This window comes from Bos taurus, chromosome 13 (assembly GCF_002263795.3).
Source record: "Bos taurus isolate L1 Dominette 01449 registration number 42190680 breed Hereford chromosome 13, ARS-UCD2.0, whole genome shotgun sequence".
Taxonomy (NCBI): Eukaryota; Metazoa; Chordata; class Mammalia; order Artiodactyla; family Bovidae; genus Bos; species Bos taurus.
In genome coordinates, this window is record NC_037340.1 from 80139382 (window position 1) to 80158778 (window position 19397).

General features: G+C 45.2%; 1 long non-coding RNA gene across 1 annotated transcript in view; it reads left to right on the forward strand.

The window, feature by feature from the left end:
• The first annotated feature begins 4141 nt into the window (after positions 1–4141).
• The window catches only part of LOC132346989 (uncharacterized), a 356734-nt gene continuing 341478 nt past the window's right edge, over positions 4142–19397 (forward strand). Inside the window, exons 1-2 of the long non-coding RNA XR_009497056.1 lie at positions 4142–4396; positions 8403–8588. This is a non-coding gene — a long non-coding RNA (uncharacterized lncRNA). The remainder of the gene's footprint in view (positions 4397–8402; positions 8589–19397) is intronic.

Genomic DNA, 19397 nt, shown 5'->3' on the forward strand with positions numbered 1-19397 from the left:
CGACCCCATGGACTGCAGCCTACCAGGCTCCTCCGTCCATGGGATTTCCCAAGCAAGAGTACTGGAGTGGGGTGCCATTGCCTTCTCTGAATTATTATTTTCTAGTTATTATAATTATTTTTTCTAGTTATTATAATTATTTTATTATTATTATATGTTATATTATTATAAAATTGCTGATTTATTTTCTAGTTATTATAATTATTTTTTCTAGTTATTATAATTATTTTATTATTATTATATGTTATATTATTATAAAATTGCTGATTTATTTTCTAGTTATTATAGTTTTACTCAGTCTACTCATATCTCTTTACTCCAAATCTTTATGGATTTGATGACCATGTGTTGGATGGCTGAATGTAAAGTTATTTTTGGAACAAAGCCCTCTTAAGGTTAAACCAACAGTAATATTTTACACTGCTTGATTTGGTGTAAGTAACCTTTGATAAAACTTCTAAGTACAAGGGAGCATATTCTCTGGATCACTGATACTGTCTTTTTGGTGAATTTCGTCTTTTCCTCATTGGAAAAGAACCTTCAATGAGATGCTTTATGTGGACATAGTTGGTGTGTGTGTGCTAAGTCACTTCAGTTATATCCGACTCTTTGCGACTCTATGGACTATAGTCCACCAGGTTCCTCCGTCCATGAGGTTCTCTAGACAAGAATATTGGAGTGGGTTGCCATGCCCTCCTCCAGGGGATCCTCCCAACCCAGGGATCAAACCTGTGTCTCTTACGTCTCCTGCATTGGCAGGCAGATTCTTTACCACTAGTACCACCTGGGAAGCCCAACATAGTTGGTCAGTCAGTCAGTTCAGTCGTCAGTCGTGTCTGACTGTTTGTGACCCCGTGGGCTGCAGCAGCCAGGCCTCCCTGTCCAGCACCAGCTCCTGGAGCTTACTCAAACTCATGTTCATTGAGTCAGTGATGCCATCCAACCATCTCATCCTCTGTCATCCCCTTCTCCTCCCGCCTTCAATCTTTCCCAGCATCAGGATCTTTTCCAATGAGTCAGTTCTTCGAATCAGGTGGCCAAAGTATTGGAGCTTCAGCTTCAGCATCAGTCCTTCCAATGAATATTCAGGACTGATATCCTTTAGGATAGACTGGTTGGATCTCCTTGCAGTCGAAGCGACTCTCAAGAGCCTTCTCCAACACCACAGTTCAAAAGCATCAATTCTTTGGGGCTCAGCCTTCTTCACAGTCCAACTGTCACATCCATACATGACCACAGGAAAAACCATAGCCTTGACTAGACGGACTTTTGTTGGCAAAGTAAAGTCTCTGCTTTTGAATATGCTATTTAGGTTGGTCATAACTTTCCTTCCAAGGAGTAAGCGTCTTTTAATTTCATGGCCGCAGTCACCATCTGCAGTGATTTTGGAGCCCAAGAAAATAAAGTCTCTTACTCTTTCCATGGTTTCCACTTCTATTCGCCATGAAGTGATGGGACCAGATGCCATGATCTTAGTTTTCTGAATGTTGAATGTTAAGCCAAATTTTTCACTCTTTTCTTTCACTTTCATCAAGAGGCTCTTTAGTTCCTCTTCACTTTCTGCCATAAGGCTGGTGTCATCTGCGTATCTGAGGTTATTGATATTTCTCCTGGCAATCTTGATTCCAGCTTGTGCTTCCTCCAGCCCGGCGTTTCTCATGATGTACTCTGTACAGAAGTTAAATAAACAGGGTGACAATATACAGCCTTGACGTACTCCTTTCCCAATGCGGAATCAGTCTGTTGTCCCATGTCCAGTTCTGACTGTTGCTTCCTGACCTGCATACAGGTTTCTCAGGAGACAGGTATAGTTGGTACCTGAATTTGTTGATCAGTCTTCTCTCTTTTCCTTTTTGCTTATTATTGGACTATGTTAGGTACTGTAGACCTCTTTGCGTTGTAAGCACAAGATAAAGTCTGTTCTAACTTGCCTTTGGAATCACTTGTTTTTGCCAGTTATTCACAGGAACGAATACAATTATTGTGCTGCAGGCTGTGCACACATATATAATATACATGCATTTTGTTGATGCAAATGTTCTGTGAAACACTAGTTATTCTTCTCACACGTGATGTACTCTCGTATTTTTCTCTTCTTTTCTAGTTCATTTTCAAAAAGTGTTGGTCTAGCTCAGGGGTCTGTAAAAGGCCAGATAATGAATATTTTGGGCTTTGAAGGCTGACTCAAAACTACTCAACTCTGCCATTGTGATGTGAAGGCAGCAAAGACAATGCATAAATGAATGGGCATGGCTGCGTTCCAAAAACACTCTGCTTAAGGACACTGAAATTTGAATTCCATGCGATTTTTTTTAATCACAAAAATCTCTTCTTTTGATTTTTTTCAACTCTTTAAAAATACAAAGACAATTCTTAGCTTGTAGTTCCTACAAAAACAGACAGTGAGATGGATCTGGCCCATGGGCTGTAGTTTGCAGTCCCTGCTCTAGTCCATTAAATTGATTTTATGACCTGTAGTTTGTAGAAAATTTCCCAAAGTGACTTTGGAGGGGCACTTGTTTAGCAGTGGTGCAAAGAGTTGCTAATGGAAAGAAGGCATCTCTCTTCAGATGGATTTGTGAGACCCCAGGGTGAACAAAGATGTCTACCTTTCAGCAGAAATTCTGGCGTTCTTAATCATACTCTCAATCTTTCTGCCTTTGAAAAAGGGGTTCAGGAAGCCTCCCACTCCCTGATGGTTTAACCACAGAATCTTATTTTGCACGTTTCTGAAACTTGGGTTCAGAGGAATATACCATGGGAACCCTACCTCAAAGCATTAATCTGGGGACACCATCCTCTTTCAAGGGTGACGAATAGGGAACCACAGCATTAGCCAGTGAGAAAGGCCTTTGGAAATGATTAGCCTTCCAGTCAAGAGTCACATTTTGGAGCCTCCTGTGTGCACAAAGTTATGCTAAGCACACAGAAGAAATGAGAACTTAATTCTGTGTTCCTGGGAAGCCACAGTTGGACTTTGAACTTGGTTACAGGCAACGTGTCAACAAGCATAAAATAACATGGTCTCATTTGGAATGAAGCCCCAAGGGTTGATGGCACTTCAATAGGGGAGAATAACGATAAGACCCATGAGCATTTTATAATTTTATGGTTTTCCCATTGTTTTTTCATAAGTCATTTCATTTGATTCTAACAACAGCTGTGTGAGATGGAGGGAACAGAGGTCAGGAATCTGTTTTATAGGCAGGGAAATGGAGTAACTCAGCTGAAGTTATACCTTCAGTGAAGTGCTGGGTTGAGGAAGCAGGTCTTCCTTAGAATTCTTTCAGCTTCTACTAAGAGTAGCGGAATACTTTACAAAGGAGGAAAATTTAGATCAAGGTCTGAAAACAGCTCATGGATATAGACTGTTGAAAGAAATTGGAGGGATGCACAGAAATGTGTGTGTGCACACACACAGGTAGGAGTGATTTTGGAAAAGGCACAGAATTAGAAATAGGAAGTACTGTGTAAAGGGCATCGAAGCTCTTTAAAAGAATGACAATAGTTGCCATAGGGAAAGAGAAAATTGGCCAAGATGCTGGTGTTCAGGTTCCCTGGCCCTATGGCCTCATGTTCTCACTCCATATTTTGTAAATACATGGTTATGTAACAGCTGAGATCACTTATAGCAGTGCGCATGCGTCTCATGATGGCCCTGCTTGGCCACGGGCCACTTTTGTTCTGTAAACTTACATAAATTCCACCTGAAAAGTCCCTGAGGCTGCGGTATGGCTGCGTCCTCTGGGTCAACCACGAGAGGAGAGCATACAGCATGTCCGCTGCTGCTATGGCTGCTGTGCCAGCCTGGAGAGAATGAACGTGTCTGCAGTTCCTAGGCTCTTTGAGTTTTCTTCCAGCTTCCCTGCTCTGGCCTTTCCTACCCTGGATTCAGTGAACAGAGAGAGACAAGACAGTTGCTAAATTAAAACCAGCTGTTATCAACCCTCGGCGTTGATTCCCAACAAGGGTCCTTCTGCCCTGTGTTGCTTGAGTCAATAGAATAAGACCCAGTTTTATGGGTCTTCTTAATGAAGAAGCAAAGGAAAGCTTTGTTCTTTCATCAAATAGTGAAGAGGTGCCAGCTGCCCACTCACTCATAGACCGTGGGTGGGGCTTTATAGGGTCTCATTTGCAGGGTGGGCAGGGGGTGGAGGCTGGCAGGGCTGTGCAGCTGGGGTTCCACATCCAGCGCCAGCTGTCTCCGCACCCAGCCGCCTCGGCACACGGCCCTGCCGCCATCTTGGTTTGGTGCCGTGTGCAGCACTTCTGCTGACGTGTGGCGGCGGCCATTTTGAACCAGGAACTCTGGTCTGAGCGGCCGGAGTGAGGCGCCTGCACACCGCAGCCTGTGAGCCGGTGACACCAGGTGAAGCACAAAGGAAAAAAAAAAGAGGTTAGACTTTATTATCCAGCTTCTATTTTTATTGTTAATGGGCTTTGCTGGTGACAGATCTCTCCTCTTTAGTCTTGTTCCTCATTCTTGAGGGGCTGAAGGGAACTGAGGGGTATTGAGTGGCACAGAGGGGTGCAGGGCCCGCTCTGTAAGTGCCTCCTGCTGAGTGTGGGGCTGGCAGCGGCCTGTGGAGGAGTGGAGCTTCTCCTCAGCTGCCTTTAGGTCTGTTTGGTTGTCACCAGGTTTCAGCCCTGACTGTTCATTTCCCTGAGATGAATGTCTCCCCAGTGTGTCCAGCCTTTTGGAGACAAAGGATCCCGGAAAAGTTAAGAAAGCGGCCCAAATGTTAGCAAGAGAATAACGATCACATGTCAAATTTTTCCTGAAAGTGCAGGCGTCTCAATGAGTGTGCCCTGATGTTAAAGCTCCCCCCACCCCAACCCCCGGGCCTGAGGATCCCCAGGTCACACTTCTGTTGTTTTTCAGAAGAAGCTTTAGGTCAGAGGGAGGTTCACCTCACGTGAGCCTGGATCATTGCCCCAGGTCATCTCTGCGGAAGTTGGGGCTTGGGACCCTTCATTCAAGTGTGATGTCCCCAACAGGTGCCCCCCTATGACTTCAGGGTGTGGGTGGTTAGGGTCACTGAGTGGGGTCCATTCTCTTAGGAGGGGGCTGGCCTTGGGAGGGGCTGATTTTCCAGGGCTTTAGGTGCACCGGGTCTCCTGGCTGGAGAGGGTGCAGGGCCGGGTCACTGTATTCCGTGAGCGCGTTCCCGGTTCCTCCTACCTGGGGGGCAGCCTGGAGTTGTTCCCTATCAGGGGGCTAAGGTATCTCTGGGCTTTGGGAATGGTTTACCATCATGAGTTCAAATGCACTTCACTTTACCTTATCCCTTGCAGCTAATGTTACATGGAGCAGGGCAACTGAAAGCAACTTAATAATCCAGCTTTCTTGAGTTTCCTGACATAGCTTGTCTAAGGCCGGTTTCAAGGTCTGATTGGATCGCCCTACTTTTCCTGAAAATTGCGGTCTCCAGGCTGAGTACAAGGTTCATTTTATGCCTGGAGCACTTATCTGCTTCATCACCTGGTAACCCTGGACCACTAGTGCTTTGTATGGATCCTGGGAGCCCGAACCTGGGGCTTTTAGTAAGGCCTCAGGCACAGCTGCCGTTTCAGTTCTAGCAGGGAATGCTTTTGTCCACCCAGAAAATGTGTCTGCTGGCACCTAGAGATGCCTGAAGCTGCCCAGTACTATTGGCAGAATGCTGAACCCAGTCTGCCAGCCTTCTTCAGGATGTGTCCCTCTGGTCTGAATGGTCTGAATGACCCTAATATGGAAGGGTCTGGTGGGTCTCGTGTTGGGGCTGTTCATTGTCAGATGGGGCATGTCTTAGCTATTGGATTGCTTATCCTTTTCATGCCAGGAGTTACTATGGCTTTAACTCGCCACTGCGGCTTTCCTCCCGCAGTGAATTCCTTGATGAGCATCCATGATGACTTGACAATCTGCAGTTTGGGGAAAGAAGTATCATCTGTGTTCATGAACTAGCTGCCCATGGTCTTTTGGGTGTCTGTTGAAGCCCTGTTTTCGGGCTTTCTTTAATTCTTTTGTTTTAATTGGGGAATACTTGAATGGCTCTGGCCTTCTTGGTGTGGGGGTGGTGCCGAGTTGCTTGCTCTGAGACCACCCTTTTGGCGATTCCGTCTGCCTTGTCGTCTCTCTGTCACCTCTGTGCTCTCCTTTTGGTGACCCTACGACGAGTCACTGCCACCCTTTTTGGAGATTGTACTGCTTCTAAGAGCTTCAGCATGCCTAAGCCATGGTTTGCCCGTTTGGTCTCTGCAGCAAGCCTAAGTCTTTCCTTCCAAGTAGCCCCTGTGTGTGCAGGATGACATACACATAATGAAAATCTGTGTAAACGTGTAAGATCTTCACCAGCGTGTACTCTAAGGCTCAGGTGAAGACTGTCAGATCCGTTGCTTGGGTAGAAGTCCCTGGGGGCAGGCTTCTTGCTTCTCTAACTTGGGTCTGGGAGGTCACTGCGTATCCAGCCAGTGTTTTTTCCTCTTTCATAAAACTGCTCCTGTCTGTGAGCTTTCCTCTTTGGTGGTTGGAAGAGGCTCACTTCCTAGGTTGGGGTGACTGGAACAGATTGTGTATATGGTTTCTATACAGTCATGCTCTAGGGGCCCTGTGGGTATCAGGGTGGCAGGATTTACCATATGACAAATTTTTATGGTATCCATTGTGTTGTCTAGAAGCATAGCCTGAACTTGAATCTGGGCATAGCTATCCTATTCCCTTAGAATGTACTAAAGCCTGAACCTGGCTTGGGGTCCATACACTGAATGACTGACCAAGCTGCTAACTTTTCAGCCTCCATTAGCAGGGTTGTAGTAGTTGCTGCAGACTTCCCAGGTGGCCCAGTGGTAAAGAATCTGCCTGCTAGTGCAGGAGACACAGGAGACCTGGGTTTGGTTCCTGGGTCAGGAAGATCACCTGGAGAAGGAAATGGCAACTCACTCCAGTATGCTTGCCTGGGAAATCCCATGGACAGTCCTGGTGGGCTATAGTCCTTGGGGTCACAAAGAGTCGATAGGACTTAGCGACTGAGCACAAGCCCCACCAGCAGCGGCATGGAGGCCATCCCCTACAGCTCGCCCTAATTGTTTTGGGAAAAAAGCAACCACCTGAGTAGGGGGTCCCAGTTTTTGAGATTCTCTTCCTCTCTTAAATGTAAAGGTCAAAGGGTTTATCTAAATTTGAAAGGGCCAGGGCAGGGATCTGAAGTAACTGCTTTTTCAATACTTGATAGGGCCCTCCGGCATTCTGAATTCTACTCAAAAGGATCGTTCTCCTTTCCTTTCAGCTTTTCACATAGAAGCCTAGGCATTAGACCAGAGTTAGTGAATCCAGAAGTGGCAAAACCTGGCCATCCCTTGTAAACCTCTAAATTGTCTTCTAGTTTCAGGAGGCTCTAGGCTGCAAACGGCTTCTTTCCTTTTCTCGGATGGCCTTCTCTGACCTGTGAGAATGAGGCCCAGAGTGGGTTACCCCAGTTTGTGAGGCGTGCGTGTGCTTGCTCAGCTGTGTCCAGCTCTTTGTGACCCCATGAACTGTAGCCCCCCAGGCAAGAATAGGATTTCCCAGGCAAGAATACTGGAGTGGTTGCTATTTCCTCCTCGAGGGCATCTTCCTGACGCAGGGACTGGACCCACGTGTGCTGTGTCTCCTGCATCGCGGGGAGGTTGTTTACTGCTGAGCCATCGGGGTTCTAGCTGGTGCTGTTTGACCCTTTTTCTTGGACACCGTACCCTCTTACCGACCAGGTGGCCCAGGGTGGACAGTGTGTCTGTCACAGGCCTCCTGGGAGGGCTGGTGGTCAGAATGTTGTCTGCGGATGGGAAGAAGTTTCCCTCCTGGAGATGTAGACCTTTTAGGTCTTTAGCTAAAGTTTCTCAAAGACAGTGGGGGACTGTTTGAGCACTCGGGTTGGACAGTCCAGCGGGATTGCTCTTTCTGTTTTGTGTTTGGGTCTTGTCACTCAAAAGCAAAAATTCTTGTGATGCTGGGGTTAATGAAATACATAAGAGGACATCTTTTAAATCTAAAAATACAGAATCCCTGGGTCCTGGTGGACAGCAGAGTGGCCGGCAGGGTATAGAGATTGGGGACTTCGGGATGTATATCCTTGGTGGTTTCGCTGACTGCCCTGAGGTTCTGGACCATCTGGTGTTTCCCACTGGCTCCTTTTATGGGGAGGATGGGGGAATACAAACTGGTTGGCATAGTCTGATAAGGCCCCGGTATATTAGGGCGTCTGAGAATGAAATGGTTAGATGGCATCACCAACTCAACGGAGCTGAATTTGAGCAAACTCTGGTCTGAAGGGCCAGGTGCACGGGGTACCCTGTGAGCCAGTGTATCAGACTAAATCAGACTAAACATAGAGGAAAAAGAAAAAGTTAGATATTATTACCCAGATTCTACTTTTATTTCCCAGGAATTGTTAATGGACTTTGCCTGTGACACAACCAACCAATGGACAAAATAGCCCTTAAAGCTCCAGCACTGCTATAGGCTATTCCAGGCTTGACATCTTGAGTTAAATTCCACCTAATAACCAACCTGTGCCCAGCTTCTGGTTTCACAACTGTTGGAAAGCCTACTACAAAACTATTTGAGGGAAGTAAGTACTATCAAGTCATTTGGCATTGGGTTTGAAATAAGCTAGCAAATTGTGAGAAGAGCAGGAATATTGTTCACCTTTGGCCTGTCCCCAAAAAGACAAATTAAGTCATGAGTCCCTTTATGATTGTCTGTTTTCCCCAAGAGAACCTTCATGAAGTAATTTTCTCTTGAAAAAAATATATTAGCAGCTGTGAAAAATAACATTAACGTTAGTTCAGTAGGATGTAAATAAAAGAGGCCCAGTTAACTCAAGTTTCTAAATTGAGAGAGTACCATTATTTAGACTCTACAAGTATTGAAATGAGAGGAGAAATGACCTAAGGTTATGGCACTATTTTCAATTAAAAAAACAAAACAAGATACCTTGCTTTGAACCACAGTGCTGCCCATTAAAAACTCCTATCTCCTAGTGACTGGGGATTAGGTGTTCCCAGCGCAGCACCTGGAAAGTTGTAATATTAATAGGTGTGCTTATTCTTACTAGCATATGCTTATCTTCTACAATTTTGATAACAGGGTCGGTGAGTCAATTGCTTTGTTTTCTGATGCTTTTAGGTAACTCTAGGAATGACTAATTAGCATAAGTGCCGCTGACTTACAGAATTAGTGACGCAGTCAGAGATGCCGAGGGGGAGACTGTACCATGGTTAAATGAGGCTTGTCCTCGGGTTTCAGAGAGGCCTCTGCTGACAGCTCCGTCTAAACCCCTCTGGGTCACTCGTTGCGTTGCGTTCTGTGCTTTCAGCTGTGTCCGGCTCTGTGCGACCCTGTGGACTGTCGCCCACCAGGCCAGAATCCTGGAGTGGGTTGCCATGCCCTCCTCCAGGGGGTCGTCCCCACCCAGGGACTGAACCAGCGTCTCTTAGGTCGCCTGCATTGGCAGCGCTGCCTGGGAAGCTTTTAGCAGCCTTTTTCATTCCCTTCACCTCACTTAAATGAGCCTGGTGGCGTCTTGCTTCATGCTTTTACGCCTTTCCTGCGTCCCTTCGTATTGTCAGTGTCCTGACAGCAAAGCCCCTGCCTCTATACTAGGCGTCAGGAAACCTGGCCCGCGGGACAAATCCCGCAGTGCTTTTTCCTTTTTTTCTTTTGTGATTTTTTGTTATCCCCCCCCTCCTTTTTCCTTTCTTTTTTTTTGTTTAGTTAGAATTGATTTACAATATTGTGTTAGTTTCAGTTACACATATATGTATATTCAGATTCTTTTCCATTATAGGTTATTACAGATATTATATGAGTGCCCTACACTATTCAGTGAATCCTTTTTGTTTACCTGTTTTATACATAGCAGTATAAATCTGTTAATCCAATATTGCTGCTTTGTCCCTTCCTCCTCCCTTTTCCCTTGGTAACTAAAAGGGATGAAATATCGCCATTTGCAGCAACATGGACGGACCTAGAGATTATTACACTGACTGAAATAAGAGAAAAACAAGGGTTATGTTACTTACACGTAGAATCTAAAAAATAATACAAATGAGTGTATTTACAATACAGAAACAGACTCACAAACGTAGAAAACAAGCTTTTAAGATTTTTTTAAAATGGTTAAAAAAATCAAAAGAATGATATTCAGTGACGTATGGAAATTATGTGAAATTCAAGTTTTGGTGTCCATATGGAAAACTTTATTGGCACACTGTCACGCCCAGTCTTTCATGGACTGTCTGTGGCCGCTGCAGCCACAGGAGCAGAGCTTAGTTGCGACAAAGGTTGTATGACCTGCCTGCAGATCCTAAGGTATTTACTAGCTAGCACTTGACAGAAAGTTTGCAGACCCCTGCAGAATGCACAGCACAGAGCCTGGTGATGCGCAAGTGTCCAATCCATGTGTGGATGAATTAATGAAACAGCAGAACTTGGTAAATGTCCTTTCCCTGCCACTAATAGACAAGCAGGAACAGATGAATCAAAATTAAATCTTGACTCTGAGCTCTGGAACAATCACAGAATCGAAGGGGGAACATAAAAGACAGGGTGGAGTCCACTCGGAAGCGTTGCTTAACTTTTCTTTCAAAGAGATGACACAATACCGTTCAGGAATGTCATGGGCTCTCGGATTCCAATTTCTAGAAACTGGATCCTTTCAGCTTTCACTTGGGCTAATGCATTTTCTCCAACCCAGCCTTTTTCCCTCCTGCTTTTTATCTGCAATCTGACTAAAGACTGAACTCTGGTTTTTATGGCCCCAAATTCAGTGAACTTCCTTTCCAAAAAAATGTCAGGCTCTAATCCTCTTAATAAAAAGGCCTGTGTAACTGAAAGAATACATTCGAAATAGTCCACGGTACAAAAAGACGGTCTGAAAATAACAAGGGGAAAAAAAGTGCGAAGTGCATCTGCGCACACAAAGTTGCTAGGGAAACATGGCAGTTCTCTGCAGACTGACAGCACCGACGCATTTATAAAGAATCGACAGCTGACCTTTGTCTCTTCTTTTCCTGCCTGCTTTTTACCGAGCCTTGTGGCTTGAATGATGCTTTTGATAGGCAGATTTTTGGATTCTGTCCTGTCTGCCGGGTTGGGGGGGGGGCTCCCTATTTACAGCTCTGCTAAGACCTAGAAAATCTTTTGTGAGTGTCACCTCTATTATGACCCAGTCTCTGCAATTGAAAGGTGCATTTTCACATTGGGATTTGGCTTCTATAGTCCTGAGGCGAGAAATGACATATTTTGTTGCATTATTTAAAATAGTCCTGCTGAACACCAAATTAAAAATATCCATTAAAGGTTTATTTGATATCTTCCTAATTATTGCCCATTGCGCATTTGACAAATTATTTACACATTTTAATAATTGTGACTTTCTTTGGAAGTGACACAAAAACAATTACTTTTTCGAAATTCCACTGTGTATATGCTTTTGAAACTACATAGCCATTAAAAACAGTCTGTCGAATTAAAGGTTGGGCAATTAATTAAGTGCAAATTCTGTAAAACTGGACCAAGGAGAAAATTCATCAAACCTATGAAATATGACCTATCTTGTCCAAAAGACAAATATGTTTAAACAAAAGATGAAAATTGATGACAAAATTACGGGTAGCAAAATGCACACAGAGCAAATATAAGACAGCTGTACTTGGTCTCAGCGTGTTGGGTTTACCCTTACAGAATTCATGATTCATTACCTTCACCGTCTTGTAAAACTTTTCGTAGTTAATCTCCAAAGTACTGTATCTGGAATTAAAAAAAAAAAATTCTCAATCAGAAGAGCTCGGAAAGCCATTATAGTGATGATTTACTGGTCTTTAGAGGAGCCTAATTAAATGCAACCCAAGTTGGGGGTGGCAGCTCCAGGGTAGGTCTGCCCAAGACAATAGAAACTAGGGGGCGTGTGTGGTCATTTCCTTTAGCTTCTCTCCTTGGGATTTTTCTGATCCTGTCTGCCTTTCTTCCTCGCTCATACCAGTTTTGGGTATCCAAAGCCCCCACTGCACTTTCATCTTGAAAGGACTCTGCCATTGATAAAACTTTGACTGTATGTCGGGGGCCATCAGAAGGCAGAGCAGTGGCTGACGTGGGCTGTGTCTGTAATGGACCCTGTACATGTGTATTACAAGTTCTGGATGTTACACTCAGGCGTTCAGGTTCACAAATCAACGTCAACTCTGGGGCACGGTGGGCGGAAGAGGGAGGTGGATTTGCGGACTGTGGGGATTGTTAAGGATACAAGGCTGTTATTTCCATATTAAAATGTAATGGTCTCATTAAAGTTAAAACCACTGTTAAACTTGATTGAGTAAATTAGTTAATTAACCATAGCATCCCCTGCGTGCCTCCAGGGCATACCTCTCTTTCTCAAGATGCAGCACAAATGCAGGCTCAGCTTGGAGAATCTCATCCAAGGTAGGATGATAACACTCGTCTTACCCTGACTTACTGCAGAATCTGTTAGAAAATACAAAAGACAGAAGGTGAAGGTGTTGCTTGGTGTTAAAGGGAGATAGAAATAGCCTCTGATGAAAGAAGATTTATTTCTAAGCTAAACTCTCTGAAGATTTGCTTTATTAAAAGAAAAACACCTGATAAGCAGTTTGTGGCTGACTGTTTCAGCAGCGGAATAAAAGGTTTTCTTTTTAGTGCATATTCTGCCTTGTTGTTGTTGTTTAGTCGCTAAACTATTCTTCTGTGACCCAGTGGACTGTAGCCCACCAGGCTCCTCTGTCCATGGGATTCCCCAGGCGAGAATCCTGGAGTGGGTTGCTATTTCCTTCTCCAAGGTACTTTCCCAACCGAGCAGTGGAACCCTCCTCTCCTGCATTGGCAGGTAGGTTCTTTACCACTGAGCCACCAGGGAAGCCCCATATTCTGCCTGCTTGCCTTCTTTTGGCTTGAGTATCCAAAGATACCTCTATAGGGTTGTATGGAACTCTGTCAAGAGGGAGGGAACATATGTGTACCTATGGGTGATTTGTGTTGATATATGGCAGAAAGCAATACAATATTGTAAAGCAATTATCCTCCAATTTAAATAAATGATTAAAAAAACCTTTTTGAGGGGGTTATATTGAATCAGATCAGATCAGATCAGTTGCTCAGTCATGTCCGACTCTTTACAACCCCATGAATCGCAGCACGCCAGGCCTCCCTGTCCATCACCAACTCCCGGAGTTCACTCAGACTCACGTCCAACGAGTCAGTGATGCCATCCAGCCATCTCATCCTCTGTCGTCCCCTTTTCCTCCAGCCCCCAATCCCTCCCAGCATCAGAGTCTTTTCCAATGAGTCAACTCTTCGCATGAGGTGGCCAAAGTACTGGAGTTTCAGCTTTAGCATCATTCCTTCCAAAGAAATCCCAGGGCTGATCTCCTTCAGAATGGACTGGTTGGATCTCCTTGCAGTCCAAGGGACTCTCAAGAGTCTTCTCCAACACCACAGTTCAAAAGCATCAATTCTTCGGCGCTCAGCCTTCTTCACAGTCCAACTCTCACATCCATACATGACCACAGGAAAAACCATAGCCTTGACTAGATGAACCTTTGTTGGCAAAGTAATGTCTCTGCTTTTGAATATGCTCTCTAGGTTGGTCCTAACTTTCCTTCCAAGGAGTAAGCATCTTTTAATTTCATGGCTGCAGTCACCATCTGCAGTGATTTTGGAGCCCCCCAAAATAAAGTCTGACACTGTTTCCACTGTTCCCCATCTGTTTCCCATGAAGTGGTGGGACCAGATGCCATGATCTTCGTTTTCTGAATGTTGAGCTTTAAGCCAGCTTTTTCACTCTCCACTTTCACTTTCATCAAGAGGCTTTTGAGTTCCTCTTCACTTTCTGCCATAAGGGTGGTGTCATCTGCATATCTGAGGTTATTGATATTTCTCCCAGCAATCTTGATTCCAGCTTGTGTTTCTTCCAGTCCAGCGTTTCTCATGATGTTCTCTGCATATAAGTTAAATAAACAGGGTGACAATATACAGCCTTGACGAACTCCTTTTCCTATTTGGAACCAGTCTGTTGTTCCATGTCCAGTTCTGTTGCTTCCTGACCTGCATACAGATTTCTCAAGAGGCAGATCAGATGGTCTGGTATTCCCATCTCTTTCAGAATTTTCCACAGTTTATTGTGATCCACACAGTCAAAGGCTTTGGCATAGTCAATAAAGCAGAAATAGATGTTTTTCTGGAACTCTCTTGCTTTTTCTATGATCCAGCAGATGTTGGCAATTTGATCTCTGGTTCCTCTGTCTTTTCTAAAACCGGCTTGAACATCAGGAAGTTCACGGTTCACATATTGCTGAAGCCTGGCTTGGAGAATTTTGAGCATTATTTTACTAGTGTGTGAGATGAGTGCAATTGTGCGGTAGTTTGAGCATTCTTTGGCATTGTGTTTCTTAGGTGACTTTAAATCAGGATTGTGGTGATTTTTGTGGATAAGTACGTGGATGTGGGACCATTTAGGAAACCTCAAATTTGATATCCCAAGACTGGTCTTGGAATGTTGATTTTCATTGGATTAATTATTCATAATGCAAATGGCCAACAGAACCATTTGAAAGAAGTTCATGAAATGTGATGGAAGTCAGTCCAATTCCTGGTATAGCTTGCTGCTGCTGCTGCTGCTAAGTCGCTTCAGTCACGTCCGACTCTGTGCGACCCCATAGAAGGCAGCCCACCAGGTTCCCCCATCCCTGGGATTCTCCAGGCAGGAACACTGGAGTGGGTTGCCATTTCCTTCTGCAATGCATGAAAGTGAAAAGTGAAAGTGAAGTCGCTCAGTCATGTCTGACTCTTAGCGACCCCATGGACTGCAGCCCACCAGGCTCCTCCATCCATGGAATTATCTAGGCAAGAGTACTGGAGTGGGGTGCCATCGCCTTCTACTGGTATAGCTTAGCCTCCACAAATATGGAATGAGAATGATAATAACAGTTATCTCCTAGATAATCTCCAGCTATCTCAGCACACACACACACACACACACACACACACACACACACACACACTCACTCACTCATTCACACAGAGGAGGGTTTGAACAGGGATGAGAATGGTCCAGTGGGAAAGCAGTGCTGTGTCCACGTGAGGACCCAGGAACTCTCCAGATACTAAGTATCCAGGAATTGTGGGTTTTATTTGACTTGGGTTTTTACCTGCTTTCCCTTAACCCAGTGTTTTGCCTAATTAAATCCTTGAGTAAAGAACTGTGCTAGGTAGAATTCTGCTGATGCCTGTAGAAAGTCTGACACTGAGAAAGACAAGTCTTGTAAATCCCATCTGCTGAGTGATCAGAGATAAACAATAAACCCAACCTGGACCTGACTGGACTAATTTTCTTACCTCATATATACATATGGTGCTGTGTGCGTGCTAAGTCGCTTCAGTCATGTCCAACTTTGTGTGATTCCATGGACTGTAGACCGCCAGACTCCTCTGTCCATGGGATTCTCCAGGCAAGAATACTGGAGTGGGTTGCCATGCCCTCCTCCAGGGGATCTTCCCAACCCAGGGATCGAACCTGCATCTCTTGCATCTCCTACATTGGCAGGCAGGTTCTTTACCACTAGCGCCACCTGAGAAGCCCATACATATGGTACACACATATTTATATATTTTACAGTTATATATATATTTCCAATAATTTCTGTACCACATAGTTGTTGGATTCCCCTCAAAAGGGCAAGTTGAAGGATTTGGGTCCACGGAATACTTTTATTTTGATAGTTTAGGCAGAAAACAGTGAAAGACTGAGAAAGTGACATGAAAAAGAGAAGAATGCCTAAACACACACACACACACACACACACACATACACACACATACATACATACATACATACATACATACATCATATACAGAGCTTCCCTGGTGGCTCAGATGGTAAAGAATCTGCCTGCAATGCAGGAGACCTGGGTTCAGTCCCTGAGTTGGGACAATCCGGTGGAGAAGAAAATGGCAAGATGTTGGAGGATGGCATGAGGCACTCCACCCATGACAAAGGTCATGAGGAAGGAGGCTCAACATATGCAAAGGCAGGATCGAGCCTCAGGAGTCCCCCTGGAAATTCTCGAGCATCTACCCCCATAACCAGAGCCTGCCTACTTTACTACTTTGTGCTCTCCCCTACACCTCTGACTTTATGGGGGGCTGTCTCCCACCACCTCTTTTGGAGAAGGAGTTAACCTAGAGCTCCAGTTAATAAAAACTCCTGGGCGTGAAAAGAGTGTTTTAACCTACAAACTCCTCTGAAGGTTCTCTAGCCTGCCTGACAGGCTCGTCCGGCCACATGTGATTGCTCACAGCCTCCCAACCGTGAGAGGCACGAGATGCTTTAAACCTTCTAAAAACAGGTTCCTTAGAAAAGTTAGAAAACCATTAGTATAAGTATAGTGGGCTGATTAGAAATTGTATTGGTGAAGGGTTTTTCATTTGTTGAGCCAATGTTTGTTGCTAAGACTCCACATCCCCTGCCCTTACACACATTAATGAATATATAGAAGAAATAAGTGTTAACCTTTGATATATAAATCACATTAGACCTTAGGCTAAGTAAATTCTTTCCTTAACTAAAACCCACTACACCCTCACCCTATAGGAATGTAACTTTATTTGGGTGGCGTCTGTTTTAAGAATAATCACCCCTGGAGAAATAAGTGTCCTGGTTGACTGACCACTGTCACTAGGAGAGGTCATAAATTGCCAGCAGGCCCCCCTGGCCAGAAGATGATGTAACACCCCTAAGACCTCTGTATACATTTGTGTGAAGCACCTGACTTTGATAAAAGTCAGGACTGCTGTCCCCACGTGACTTTTGTATAACATCTCAGTGTATAAAAACAGACTCTGGAAAATAAAGAATTGGGATCCGTTCCTTGAAAGACTGGTCTCCCCATGTCGCTCTCTCTCTCACTCTGGTTGAGTCTCCACCTGGAGCGTGGAACCCGCCATGCTTACTAATTATGCCTGGGCTTCTAAGATCCGACCAGGGAGGCCTCAGTGTCTCCTCTCCTTCAGGAGAACGGAAGGATGCCTGCGGCCTACGTAAGTGGTGCAAGCTTCTCGTCTTGAAGTTTTATTGGTCTCCCGCATAAACCAAGTTACTCAGCCTCTTTTCTCCACTGAATTTTCCTACTGGGCTATCCTCATTCTATTACTCTTTATATCTTTGATGAATATTTAAATAGTCACCGAAGCCGTCTCCCCTTCGAATACCCTGGATCAGCCGGGGCTGGACCCTGGCAGCAACCCGCTCCAGTATTCTTGCCTGGGAAATCCCATGGACAAAGGAGCCTGGCGGGCTACAGTCTATTGGGTCACACAGAGTCGGATACAGTTGAGCGACTAACACACATACGTAAAGGTTTCCAGAAAGTAAACCAGGTCAGACAAATTATCTCCTAAAACTATAGGTTTGGGATGAAAATCAGGTATCAAGATATTGACGCTGAGCCAAATGTATACTAAAAGGGATTTACGAGGCACCAGACAACCATGAGTTGAAGGTGCAACAATTATCTCCATTGTATAGATGACAAAACCCAGGCACAGAGACGTTCCGAGGTTGCCACGCTAGTAAGTGGCAGTGTTATTTGAAATGATACAGTCTGACTTAGGAGCACATGTTCTTGCCAGTCTGTCAGACTGCCTCTGCTATTTCAGTTCCATTCTCTGGTAGCAGTGCCCTTTTGTATCAGTCCGCTTCGCGTATGAATATGGCTCAGGAGTCATACAGCCTTGCGTCTTAGTTCCCAGTCTTTATGATCTTGGAAAGCCTTCTTCATCCTCTTTGAGCTTTCAGATCCCCATCTGTGAAATGGGGATAATGCTAGTTTCTTTCTGCAGGTAGACAGTGGCTGCCTTTCCTGTGTCTCTGTGGCTGCGCCTTGGAAGTCCTCTTCTGATCAGAGAACTGTTCTCATACGTGCTGATAGCGTCTCACCTCAAGCACCAGCATCTCTCTGCTGGAAGGCTTTCTCTGCACCCCTGGGAATTCTGGAGGTGATGCCCCCAGGTTTGGTGATCTCCCAACAGTGAGGATGGAAGTTGGTGGATAAACAGCAGCCTCACCCCCCCAGGAGGACATCATTGAGTATGGCCCACATGTCTCTCTGTCCCACATGTCTCTCAAAAGGTCCTGAGTTATACTGAGTTCCAGACCCCCATGGTGGTAACCAGCTTGTTATAGCATTTTTATTAGGTTTTCCTTCACTAGGGGTGTGTGTGCGTGTGTGTGTGATCTACTGCTTCAGTCGTGTCCGAGTCTCTGTGACCCCACGCATTATAGCCTGCCAGGCTCTTTTGTCCATGAGATTCTCCAGACAAGAATACTGCTGGGGGTTTCCATGCTCTTTTCCAGGGGATCTTCCTGACCCAGGGATCGAACCCACATCTCTTGCATTACAGGCAAATGCCTTACTGACTGAGCTACTAGAGCAGCCCTTTCCTTCACTGTGCTCCTGCCCTAACTTTGCAAAGAGATGACTCCTTTTCTCCTTTACGGGGAACTCCAACTAAGGCACGAACTCTTAAGGTGTCTGTGAGAATTCAGGGAAATGACATGTGAATAGCGCCTGGCTGGTGTGCAGGAAATACCCTGTCAGTTAAACTGTCAGTTACATCATCTATTGTGCTTACATGAGTATATGAAAATCTGATTGGACAGGAAAGCTGTGATGAAGGGTCTGACTCCACTTCCTCGATTCACCCATCCTCCGCCATCTGCCCACATCTGGCGAGCTGATAAGGAAGCCCAGGCAATTCCTGCTCTGTTGTCAGAAGGAACTCTAAGCTACAGGTGGAAACCCTCTTGTGGGCCCACCCTTTAACTACTGTAAAAACCCCGCGTCAGTTGCCTTTCCCTGTTCTCTTGAGGCCTTTGGACCTCCTTGAGAGCCTCCCCCGCTGCCCCTGGAGGCCTCATCTTGCAATTAGTATTCCTCTTCATCCCTTCTTGGCCTGTGTGCAGAGTCTTCACATTCAAACCAGGTCTTGGGTGGGGGTCCATCCTGTTTCAAGGGAGTGGTCACAATAGAAGCAAATTCACCACAAAATGCATGATAGCATTCCTTAAGATAACAGAGGCATCTGGGAGTTTTCAAAATTGGCCTTGTTTAAGAGAAGGCAGTGGCACCCGACTCCAGTACTCTTGCCTTGAAAATCCCATGGACGGAGGAGCCTGGTGGGCTGCAGACCATGGGGTCGCTGAGGGTCGGACATGACTGAGCGACTTCACTTTCACTTTTCACTTTCATGCATTGGAGAAGGAAATGGCAACCCACTCCAGTGTTCTTGCCTGGAGAACCCCAGGGATGGGGGAGCCTGGTGGGCTGCAGTCTATGGGGTCGCACAGAGTCGGACATGACTGAAGTAA